Below are 13,197 nucleotides of genomic sequence, written 5' to 3' on the forward strand. Positions count from 1 at the left end.
AAGTATGGTCGTTTTCACCCCCAAGTACCCCTGCCGCCCCTCCCCCCGGCTTCACGTACACCGGATTATCCCACACAAGCTCGGGACGCAGGGCGCCAGAGTACAAGGAGGCCAGTGTTGGGCGGGCAGGCACCCCGGGAGAAGGCCCCTGCTAACAAAGTTGGCCTTCAACTCCTAGGCTGGCACAGGGCATCGCCAAGGTTTTTGGAAAAGAAATATAGGAGCTCAAGACGCCAAAACCTTCTGAGACGCCGCTTCTGAGCAACTTGGCAGACTCCTGGCAGTGAGCGACTAAGAGGAGTAGTAGCGACACCCAAAAGCCCTGCAGCGAGGGAGGCGCAGGGTGCCGCAATGACCGCAGTATGAGCAGTGAAACACAAGCGTGTTGTGCGTGCGCGTGCGAGCGGGACTCTAAAGCGGTTCCGTGAGTACTGGCAGGGGCGTAGCTTCAGAGGGGGGTATGGGGTGTCACAGACCTCATTAAATGTATTTTCTGATAAATAGTTGGGTACAGGTGCTCTCAGATGTCCGTCCGTTTTCTCTAAGAATGTTTACATGCAAACAGATAAAAATGCACTCACACTTTCTCCCTCTGATTTGAAAGTCTTCAAAAATGTAGGTTATTGTTCAAAATATTGTTTTCTCTCTTGGGACATTTATGGATGTTGACGCAAGACTGCGTTAGCGCAGTCTTGCATCAAAATCCTTAGCGCCTGCTAGCGCCATTCCAGAGCGCCATATTAATGGAATGGCACATGGTGGCACAAAGGACAGGCTAGAATCTACAGGATTGGGGGGGGGGGGGGGGGGGGGGGGGAAACACATGGTCAGACCCAGGTGTTAAATAATGGTGTTAAGCAGGCTTAGAACCACTATTTGAATCCGCCTTCTCTGTGCGTGTCATTTTTGCGCTGGAGTATAAGTAAGGTGTTAGGGGTGTTAACGCGTCCCTTTATGACTAATATATACACTCCGGGACTCGTTTTAGGCCGATTAATCTTTTGACCCTGATTAAAGACACCTTAGGACGAGATAACTAATCAACATGACAATCAATATATCAATAACGTCATCAATATTTACTATCACAAGACAATTCACTTTAGTCAAAGACATTAATAAAACTCAGAAACCTGACCTTTCAGTCATTAATAACCACACCCATTTAATAAGATTTTGTGATTTTTTTATTCCCTATTGATTACAATTCTAATAGCTAGTTTATTAATTTCAATAGCAAAAAGCTCATCAGCATTGTCATAATTTGGCAACTCGAATATGACTTCATCAAAGCAAGAATCACAATTATTAGAACATAACACAATGGCAACATAGGTTATCCTTAGCAGAGCATCATTAACGCGTCAATTCAACAAAGCATAGATTCAGTCATTTGTCTATTTGCGTCATTTAGTGAACCCCTTAACTAACCTCGAATTAGCATTGGTATGTTGGGCTTCATGCAAAACACTTTAGCAACATCAATTTAGAAAACCTCTAACTATGGTCTCTGACAAAAGAAAGCAGTTGGTACCTAGAAAGGAAAAGCAAACAGACAATCACAATTTCATTGTCATATAGTTATCCGCTGTGTTGGGTCAGCATACAGATTTTGTCTTCGTCTTCAGGACATCAGTCGATTCGCCATCAATCAGGAACTCAGCAAGTCGGGCAAAAAGGGTAAAGGGTACTTCCCTCATAAGGAAGTAAAGTATAAACGGGCAATATAAGGCAAGAATGGTATCAAGAACCAATCTAGCAAGTCACCAAACAGACTGACAAAGTTTCTGGATCATATCAATAGCATTTCCCTAACTAATCTATGTGATTCCCCGTGTCATAGGTTTTTATTCCCTTTTTCGTTGTACAGTCCCCTAATATTTAATTGGTCAAAGTCGGTACCCCACTATCTCCCTCCAATAAGGATTCAATTAGCTCATCAAATTTGTCACACCATAACAGTTCTCACGTAGTTTATTGGTCCTTATGATTGATGTCTTCAGTGGGTAGAATGTCCGGTATAATTTCATCTTCTTGTGGTCCTTTGCACATCTTCAGTCAGTAGCTCCATTGTCTGTACCGGTTCAGGCGACCTTGTACCAGGTAATAATCTATACTGTTGCATTCAGCTAAAATGTTTCTATAAGCAAGTCAAATTTCATGAGAACGGATCTACTACGGTTACATTCATCTTCTAGCTTTGAAAAAAATAAGAGTTCATGTCCTTCAGCAAGTCAGCACACTGCACGTTAGAAAAACACATTTAATATGAGAGCCAGGCAGCTAGGCCTTGACTCATGCTAACTAAGGCCTTAAGGATTTATTAGCAGAACTTTAGCATATAACCTTTTAATATTAGTGTAAAAACCATATTTTATTATTACATTTCATCATTATTAGTCAATTTCATTAGTCTCCGTATACATTGGCGGCCACTCCCCGTGGGCACATTTTAAGCATGCGTTTAGCAAAAATACATTTTCTATGTAGCATTATTATGCATTAGTTCATAAACATTTCATGTTAATATTTGATTATATAAGCTAAGCTCTCTCAGGGGGTTAGCATGATATTGTGGATGGGAACGCCTATCTTGCATCTAATTAGTGCAAGGTAGTTATCCGCATCCACAATAGGGTGCTAAGCCATATATTTTGATGCTAGATGGGTCTAGCGTAAAAATATAAATATGGAGTTAACTTTGCACCGTTTTAGTGTCAAAATAAATGATGCCAAAACTGCGCAAATCAAGTATAAATATGCCCCTTGGGCACAAGTGTGGCTCACGAGACATGGTGCTGCAATGAGCGAGACTCAAAGAAAGTAGCAGCCATGTCATGAGGTTGAGAATGATTGCTTAGAGCCCAAAGAGAGTGCTACATTTGAATCTGTGAGTGAGCCTCAGAAATATTGTAGGGATTTAGTGGGAGAGACGTGGGTGTGCTATTATTGAACCACAGGGTGTCACGCTGTAGTTTTGCACCGCAGGAGACTCGAGTGGTTCAGATGCCACACAGCAGCTTTGGAATGGTTCACTGAGAGAGAACTAGGAAAGCTGCATCAAGTCACTGAGTGGCGCTACAGTGTGATTCAGTGAGTCAGAGAGAGCGTCAGCCAGTTAGGCAAGAGTACTGTAGGCCAGTGAGGGAGCCACTGTGTATGAGCCCTGGTGCAAGGAAGGGAAGCTCTGAAGCAGTGGGATTTGACGCTGCACCCGGGACGTAGCTGGGTCAGTAAGCGTGAAGGGGGGGCGGGGTTCAGATTTCCCAACAATCACGCTGGCACATAATGTTGAAAGACATTACTCAACAGGCATGAACGGGCTTAGGGGCGCCGTGAAGGGAGAGGAATGCAGACTGGGAGGGGCACTAAGAGAGGGAAAGCATCATTTTGTGAAATAACCAGCGTTTTTGAAGGGTTCCCAAACAGAGTGAGGGAGAGAGTATGCGTGCGTTTTTGTTTGTGGGTGTAATACCCGACTAAAAGCACCTGTCACCAGCCATTTAACAAAAGATACATTTGTTTGGGGGGTGTAACCCCCCCCCCCCATAACATCCCCACCTCCAACCCCACCGAAGCTACGCCACTGGCTGCACTGCAGAGATGCCCTATTCACAAAGATGCAATGTATTCACTAACGAGTCAGGGAGAACGGATGTCATGGCTGTTTGCACGGTTCGTTCTGGAGATGCATGCCCCCCGCCTGTCTCACACCCCGGGAAATGACTGATGTCCTTAGCAATTAGAGAAACGCGCGGCAGGAGGCTGCAGGGTTTGTTGTGTAGAACAATTACACCATTTTGAGACATACATTTCGGTTAAAACAAACATTTCAGAGTTCCCATGATCTAGAGGCACACATCTTAAACGCACGTTGATTTTCTAAACTTCATAAATACCGCCCTCAGACAGCAGAGCTATCCCTCGTGTTAGACAGGTCGCACGAGATAGCCCATTTCTTTTCTAACGCCTTATACAGTTTTCATTCCCTGGAAGCGGAACATTCCCTCTGAAAAGCAACCCTTCCAACCTCAGACTTATGACAGCAGAGCTATTCTTCAGTTTACCCACATCATAAAGGCAAAGGATTCATTTTAGCGTTATCCACAGGGTCACCTTTAGCGAACACCTGAAAAGTTAGTAAAGCTGCCCCTCAATTTACACAGGACCTCCAACAGACCATCTATTCCACAATATATATATAGTCCTAAAGGGTTATCCAGTGAAGGGACAGAGCAGTTTGATTTTCCATGTAACAGGAATGTTATAGACAGACAACAGAACTATCTAACCAAAATGTAACTTTAATCTTAAAGAGCTGAAACAGAAGTATAGATGTCACAGGAAGTGTCCGACCTTTGACCTGGGAGCTATTTCTCGCGTGCTTACCTTTCCAGGAAGCATGCTCTAAAAGTCATATTCTCTGATCCCAAGGGGTTCCTCGTGAGCTGCCAACAAGGTGCACTGACGCGCGCTCAAGCCGTGCTGAACCAGTCAGTCCATCTCAACGATGAGGGGGCAAGCTGTCTCGGGAAACATGCCTGTCGTCATCGCCCTCGTGCTAACTTTCCCGTGACTACACCCTCCCACGCCAACCCGTGTACATTAGTACAGGGAGGAAAAACACACATTTTCTGTTTTACTTTTCCTCTTTTGTTTCCGTCTCCAGCTTACTTTGATTTCATAACATTTTCCATCCCCAGAAGATCACTTTACATCAAGCACCGCTACTGAAGAACATTGTAAAACAATATGAATGTGCCTTTTACTGTTATTTTCCCACGTGGAACATCTGCTTTGCCTCGTGGCAGCCCGAGTCTATGAAAGCACGAGTGAAAATAAAATGAGTGAACTTAGTATTCGCATTCAGTGCAGGAAAAATAGGTATGATCAGGAAAGAGCAAGGGGTTCATTTCGGGATCCTGTTATTCCCCCTGCAGGATTTGCTTGTTCTTGAATATCATAATATATAGATAAAGCTTTATCTAAGCACAGTGGCCCCGTAAACATCCTGATTACAAACGGATTAGGAGCAGGGACACAGATTTAGGAGGTACAGTGTTGTCATCAATGATGACACCTCAAATGTTGCAGTCGTTTTCAATGATGACGTAGAACACGTCATGAGTCAAGTAGTGTGGGAGGTACTTAGCAGTGAATGAGAAGGTTGTGACTAGCTTCTCCCATTTTAAGGAGCCGAGCTGCCAATCTTAAATTTTCAGTGACTGATCTTAAAGGCAGAAGGAGTAGGCGTCTGAGTTTTGGCGGAGGAAAGGTCCTGGGAGACAGGGATGGTGGGGTGGAGAGCTTTTGAGCTCTAGTCCTTCCTAATGTGTCACACAGCATGTTGCGTGTTGACAACCTGAGGGCCAGTTCACAAAACATTTCTTATGAGTAAATATTTCTTATTTCTCCCATAAGTGTGAGCTACACATGAATTTTGAAGCCTGACTCACAAAAAAGTAGTAAATCTGCACTTGTTTATAGATCTATGAACAAGCATAGGTTTACTACTTTTTTGCAATTTACAAACATTGGCAGTAGTACATCTGGAAAACTACACCAGCCACAGGTTTCTAGGCGTACCACTGGCAATGTCATGTAATATTTTTAGGCTGAGCTTGGCAGCGCACAGTGCTGTCGGCAAGACGTGTTGTGTTCAATAGGGGCTTTTAAACACGCCCACTCTTGCTATTTGTTCTTTGAGGTGCTTTTCTTAAACGCTTCCTTTTTATTGGTGCATTTTGCTAAATGTCTCTCCCTTTGCGTGCTAGGCTCCCACCCAGGGGATTTCACTAAGAGAACATTTTTGTTGGCCATCACATTACATCACCATTCCTCCTGTTACAGCTTGTGATGGCCCGTCCTCTTGTGTGGGTTTACCTTTTATCCCCTGCTGTGATCCTTTCTCCTTATGACTCGTTTTTCTTTAGTTTTCAATATATGTTTTAGTGGGAGCATGTGTACTTTTCTTCTTTTGGCTTTTAATTATTTTTTATGCTTATCCTAGTATTTTTCACTCCTGGGTTACATTTCCATTTGTGCTCTAAATCAGCATTACAGCACAAATGACTTTACTGTGCCAACAACAGCCCTTCAAACTTTTTGTGTTGCTTGGGAAAAGGCTAAGCATTTATTTTCAACAGGAAATCAGACCTGAAAATCATACATCAAAGGGTGTGGCTGAAAATATAAACGTCTCGTCTTAATCTACCGATCACAAGGCTCACAAAGCAGGAATTATACTGCACGATTCAAGGCCCAAACTCCAGCACTCTACACGTAAATTACGCAGGACATGTGCTATTGTAAATCTGGATATCCAACCCAGTCGCAGGGATTCCTTTATCGGGTGCAGCATCTGAGGGCTGGCTGAGGCTGTCAGACAGTGCCTGGAAAACACATGGAGGTTTCTACACAGCAGCCCTGATGCAGAGGTTAGCTGGCAGCGCCAACCATGCTCTGCATTGCCCCTGGCGCGTCTCCCTTTTCTCATTATTCAGATACATCTGTGTGTCTCTTGGATGTATGTGAACAAAAAACGTTTCACCAACTATACGGACAAACGAAGAGCACCTGTCAGCGCACGTCACTGCTCATTTCTTACTCTGGATCCCTGTCCCCTTTGATTTATGTGTTCATAGATTTAATTTCTCTCTCTGCCTTTCCTCTTTCATCCCGCAGGACGCAGGAGCTCCTATGCTGATGTGGTGGGTTTTCACTTAACATACCTCTTGTAAAAGAAGCACTGATGAAGCCTTTCACTGTAGCATTTGTATCCTCACTGGTTCTGCACGTGGGTTTATGGCCTGGTTCATCTTATATGTTGTGCTTGCCATTTGGGGCCACATAGATGTTCTCAGAACCTATGATATATGCAGACGGAGGGTAGTGTGTTATGACATGTGCCAGATGAGAATGTTTCATTTTAGGTGCATACATGATAGTGTCTTGGCACATCTGATAACATGTTTATTCGGACAGGTGCATTTTTGGTGATAATGACAACCTGACAACTGCTTGTTTTGCAGGACATATGTAACCTATCTGTTTACCTGACGACTGCTTGCTTTCGCAGAGTACTAGTAACATGTGACATTCTGACAACTGCTGGTGTAGCAGAGTATTACTGATACATGCCAAGTTTAGTCTAATGATGTTTTATGCAATACAGTACATTTTTATACAACTTGTGGAGTTTTTATTGTGATGTATTGTGTCACATGTATTGTATGTGTTGTGCAAAAGCTTTATGCATTGCCTCTGGGATAAATCTGACTTCTTGTGCCAAGCTACCAAGGGGGTGAGCACGGGTTTTCTTGGGTGTTTATCTCCCTTACCCTGACTAAACTGGTGGTGGCTGCCTGGCTGAGGTGCCTACCCTAGCCAACCAGGAACTCAATTTCTAACACCAACCACCTCTCAGTAGCTTCATTCTGTCTTTTTTTGGCTACACTTCCATAACGTCTCCGCGTCTGATGTCTTCCTCTTTATTTCTTCTATTCAGTCTCCTTTTTATCCTCACTTTCTGTGGTCTCCCTCTCAGACCCTCCTTATCAGTATTACTGTGCTGTTTCAGTCCTCTCGCTTTCCTTCTTTCCCTAGTGCTCTCCATCCCCCTCATTACTTCTGAATTTACTTTATCTTTCTGGATTTTCTTTATTTCCTTCCACCACATTACTCCATTCTCTCTTCCCACACCTGTCTACATTCCCCCCGCTTTATCTGAATTTGCTCTCTCGCCGACTCCTTTTCCTCACCGCTCTTGACCCTCTGTTGCCCTCTGTATCGCCCCATCATTGACTCTTCTCTTCGCCCCTCCACTACCTCACTTGTCCCTCTAGTTTCTCAGACTCTTCGACCCAATTTTTCATCCCCTAGTCATTCTTTTCCCTTTGTCACCCTTTCCTGTTTTAATTCGCTTGTTCTTTTCCTTTTCTCTCCCAGTGGTCTTCTTCCAATCCTGACATTGTTTTCCCTTTCTCTCCCTTTGCCCCCTCCAACAGTCAAACCAGCCCACCCTCTGTTTCTCCTCTTTATGTTTGCTCATTCTTTTTCAGGATTTGGTCTCTCCATTCTTCCTTGTGTTTCTCTCCCTTCCCTGGCCCTCACCCCTTCCTGTTTTGTTTCCTTCCTCGCCCTCTACTTTTCCTCCACCCCTTCCTTCCTCTCTCTCTCTGCAAAGCATGCCTTTCTGTCAGCCCTGGAGCACATGACCCCGTCCTCTGAAGCCAGCCCAGGTAGGTTCCCTGCTCTTACTCAATGGTCTTTGCGCTTTCTCTCAAATACGCCATAAAAGGAGAAACTTAAATTGCTATGGTTCCCTTCACGTCCTGGTGGGTGCATCTGTGTGTGAAACATCTGCTTTATACCCTTAAAACAACAAGCTTTCTAAAAAAACGACATCCTATTATGGTAATCCTGTCACTTTCTTTAACCTCATGGGTGTCCAACTTTGGCCCAAAAGGCCAGTCATCAAAAGCACAATTATTTTTACATAAAAAAAACCTTGCATATTAAGCTCCTTCCACTTCATTTAAAAACAAACATATTCTGATTCTTTCTTTATTTGACAATATTTTCTACTCATGACAAAAAACTACCCCCTTTTGCTGCAAAAGGAAAACAATAATTGCTCTTTTACTCAGAGCAACTGTACAATTTGTGCAATGACATCAACTGCCTTCATGATCCTGTCTTTTAAATTGCATTTTTTGGTTTGGGCCTCTTTAAGTACAAGCATTTTTCTTCGTTTTCATACACAAAGCTTTGTTTTTTGGAGAAAAATCCCCTGCCACCTTGTGTTCTTTGTTGAAGTGCTACATAGGATGGCATGTGTTTACAGATTTTCTCTTTCATATGCTTCTCCCCCTCACCTCCATGTGGCTCTCTCTTACCATCTACTTTTGTCCCCCTCCATGTTGTTGCTTGCCTGCTGGCCTTCCGCTGCCAGTGTTGCTGCTTGCCCCCACCCTCTGTCGATGCAGTTGCCTGCCCCCACACAGTGACCATCATCATTTATACAACAAACGCTCTATTAACAAATTATTATTTTCACTCTACAGGTGTGAGTAAATAGGGTAGGGAGCATTGCTGCCTGTTTTCACGGCACATGATATTTCCCAATAAGGTTGGTAATTGCATAAGATATGTGACAGACAGGAAGACAGTCAAACTTCCAACAAGTTTAGAAGTGTCCATGTCACTGCAATATCTGTGATGCCCAATATCGTTGTCTCCTTCTATTTAAAACACAACCCAGGTGAGTTGATTGTGATCACATAACTCCAAAATGACTGAATGCAACATAACCACATTTTTAAAGCATTCACAGTTTACTGCAATCTGCTTTCTTGCTAACTGCGAGTGTTTTAGGAAAATCTATAACTTGTGATGTGATATTATGTGTTAGATATTATGTAACTTAACTTGTGTTTTTCTCCGATATATATCTGCACGTGTCATATAATTACGGCTATCAGCGTATCATCAAACATGGGACAGCATTGTGGTGTGAGTAACCGAAAGGCAGGTACAGGGCAGCTGGCAGGTTTTTTTCCCACATGGTCACTTGCAACATTTCTGGCTGCTGCTCCGACCTTAGAAAGCAGCAGTCTCCCCAGGGCACATTAGTGCAGCATAGGAACTTCAGACTACATTTCTTAGGAAGCACAGTTGAGGGTGTGCTTGCATAATCCAGCTCTTCCACCTGGAAAACCTGAAGATCTGCATTTGCAGTAATTCCTTGCTCCAAACTGACTTTGGAATATAGACCTAATCCGGGATCCTGTTCATAACTTTGGTAAGTATGTTGAACCTTCTCGAACTTTTTGCTCTGTTATTGATCTGCTCTTGAAGTAACCTCTGGCTTTTCTTTTTACCATGCTTGGACGATCTTTAAATTAATGGTATTTCTAAGTGTATTGTGGGTGACTAAGTTCTGATCACCCATCTATTCTTTGCTACTTCTGGTAAATTCATAAGCATGTCTGCCCTGATAGTCAGGTAATTAAGACAGTGAATCCTCCCCTCCCCTTTTCTCTAGAATCAGAATCTCTGATAGAGTTATCGGGTCCGAGGTGATATGATATCTGCTCCATGAATGGTTGGGTGGACACTGATACATTTGTTTTCGATGGGTTTTGGCCACATGGTAGTAAACAAGATGGCCAATTGATGCGTAAATGCCATCAAAACACTAAGATACCATTAAAAGCCAATTTGACATATCAGTTATGTTTTCTTTCACTATGGATGAATGTTGCTCTGATTTTGCTTTTTCTATTGGTTTTCAGTCAAAAATACAAAAAGAAAACAGTCTGTTTGCTGTGTATATTTATTTTAAAAAATAATAATAGTGCCACGTTACCTTTTGCTGTTCCTCCATGCTGTTAGTCTTGCGAATATTGAGAGCAAAAGAAATTAACCTTAGTCCCCAATGAATCGCAAATAGCTGCAGATGTGCCCATGTGCTGTTACTACTATACTGATGGTTTCAGTAGCCATATACAATTTCTCTATGGCTTACTTAGCACGCTAACTCCTACAGACATTGAATAAGTGTCCTTCTAGCTTTTAAATAAATGTGTTATAATATAATAATCGTTAATTTGTTTTTTAAAAGACCAAAAAAAGGAAAAATAAAATAAAAACTACATTGGAATATTAAAAACTAAATACCATAGAACCGGAAATCCTAAGTATACAACACATATTTTGGTTTCACAACTTTTTAAATGTGGAATTGACTGGAACTACTGCTTAGCGATGAATATTACTGCTCACCCGCCATTGTGATAATTCTCCCAATGTGACAATGCAAGTCATCTCTTTGGGGTCTTCTACGGTAATTATGCCATACTAAAGCCACCGCTGAAGCGTAACAGAACAGAGAATGAGGTAGGTGAGAAAGTTGGGATGAGATGTACACCTATGAACTCAACTGCCTTTGGTTGTTGTCACCCTCCTTTTGCATGTATTCACCCACCTGAAAATCAAAATGCCTCGATAAGCTCTAATGGGTCCTCCGCTTTTCAAACCTACATCACCCTCCAAAACGGTATTCATTTTGAATTCACCATAATAAAATCAACCTCTAAATGCCTGACTTCTACCACATTTTTGAGTGACGATGTTGACAGGGGAGAATATGTTATTAGTGACCACCTAGGATGGAATACATGCGTGAGTCTGGCATAACGAGATTCTTGTTAAGGGTGTGAAACAGCGATATGTAGAACAAGGGAAAATGCAACAAAGTAACAGTAGGGCGGGAGAATGTTACAGAAACAGGATCAAGTTAACAGTTTCCCGAGCAAACCCAGTTGTGTCTTAAACATCTTGCTGTATAAAAATGAAAACTGTAGCATTGGTGTTTACTTTCAAAGCTGTGATGAATGCAGTTTCTCGTTGAAACTTTTACACAACGTAAAACATTAAACACAGTGTTTTAATGAGAATCGGCCAATATTGTTATGAAAAAAAAATGAGTAAAACAAGGAGTCAAGCAGCTAACACAGTCTGTGCGTTGAACACAGTCATTCAATAGTCTTTTTATTTGCATTGTCCATGTGCGAGCTCGAACCGAAGGTATTGGGGCACTTTACATGAGCAGCTCCTTAAACAAGGACACGTTCATTTTTTTGGTCAAGTGATTTTGCCCAGAATCACAGGATGGTGAGTGGACTTCGAGACTAGGACCTGGTTGCCAAGTACTAACTTTAAACGCGGCCTGCGTTTGTAACGATACCAAAAGAGTTTTCTGATAGTTTTACTGCAGCCACTGTAGCTTGCATGGTATAGAAATATATGATTCAAATTAAGAGTTGAGTGATTATTGTAGTTCACACCATTCAGAAATGGCCGCCACATTTCCTGAAGCGCGCGTGGATGAAAGGCTGCGCTTGCGCACGTGGATCGCCCGCTCGCGCGTTGAAACCCGCCTTTCTGGTCCAATTTATGTTAATTCTATCAAGTGTTGAAGAGGGTAGCAGACCTTTGCGCTCTGGTACCCCTTGTCCAGACGTGAAGCTGTCAGAGCAGGAGAAGACTCATGGGGAGGATCCCCGCACTTTAATGTCGCGACCTAAGAATCAGAGGGAAAGGGGGGCATCTTTTGCGCTTGCATTGAAAACTACAACATTCCTGTTTTTGCGCTTTCCTTACGTTGGATTTACCGGAAATTGGAAATATATTTAACTTCGGGTTGATTGTGGTGTGTTTGTGCGCGGGGTGGGGGGTGGGAATAGAAGAGTTACATTGATATCGATGACTGCTTGCTGAACTTCGTGTCTTATTGAGTCTATGTTATGTTCTTTTTTCGCGTGGAGCCCTGTGGGATTGTCCAGCTTTCACCCTTCCTTCAAAAAAGTCCTATATGAGCAAGCTTTTTCGCGCAGGATACACGTTCCGATAAGGGGCATGTAACTGTAAACTGTAATATGGCATGGTAATCCAAACAGTTGTTCCCTATGGCTAATGCTATGGATGTTTTCCAAAGGTGTCATCAGAGTGCCCAGGGGTTAGGACCGCGCGCGATAAGAAGCGTAACCCTCTCTTCTACGCGGATATTCTTTTGGGGAATTTATTCGATGTGCCTGAGAGCATAAGATGTTTTTCGCGCCGTGGATGCCCCTTTCATTTACTTTGCATTGTAATAAGCAGGGAGGTGAGATGTCACACCGACCAGTCATCAGTTTTTAGCGCCTAGAAGTCTCAAACAAATGCAAGCACTGCAAGACTACCAGCCCCAACTTCCTTAACTAAATCGTTGTACTACTTCAGAAACGCGATCAGTACACATCACACTTAGAAGTTTAAAATACTTTGATGGATGTTGACCCTTACCTGTCCTTTGCACCGCGGCACCAGTGGCCTCTTTCTTCCCCTCCTAAACCTACAACCGGCTGTAGAGAAATAAAGCTGTCCGCGCTGAAAGAGTACTTTGAATACCCCGCCAAAATGCGCTTCTTTAGTGCGGAGGACGTGTGACGCTACGGAGGAAAGGGATTGGGTGATCGCGCTCACACCCCTCTATTATGCCACCGGGCGGAACAATGCTGCCAACCAAACGTATTTTCCATTCAACTTATTTCCCCCCTTTTTTAACTGTAAATTCGGTTACTTGGAGACAAAGAATTTTGCACACGCACAAACTACATGAGAATTTAGGCGCTGTCGGGGACTCGGAAGACAGGT

The 13,197-nt window shown here is 43.0% G+C and overlaps 1 protein-coding gene across 3 annotated transcripts in view; it reads right to left on the minus strand.

The window, feature by feature from the left end:
* The window catches only part of SLC29A2 (solute carrier family 29 member 2), a 64,850-nt gene extending 51,883 nt beyond the window's left edge, over nucleotides 1-12,967 (minus strand). Inside the window, exon 1 of one of the 3 annotated variants that reach the window (XM_069207950.1) lies at nucleotides 12,847-12,967. The gene's annotated coding sequence lies outside the window, so the exon portion shown is untranslated. Of the gene's footprint in view, nucleotides 1-4,389; nucleotides 4,523-12,846 lie in introns of those variants that run through there. The other 2 variants (XM_069207954.1, XM_069207951.1) reach the window with 2 other exon arrangements.
* Nucleotides 12,968-13,197: the final 230 nt, after the last annotated feature.

This window comes from Pleurodeles waltl, chromosome 9 (assembly GCF_031143425.1).
Source record: "Pleurodeles waltl isolate 20211129_DDA chromosome 9, aPleWal1.hap1.20221129, whole genome shotgun sequence".
Lineage (NCBI taxonomy): Eukaryota > Metazoa > Chordata > Amphibia > Caudata > Salamandridae > Pleurodeles > Pleurodeles waltl.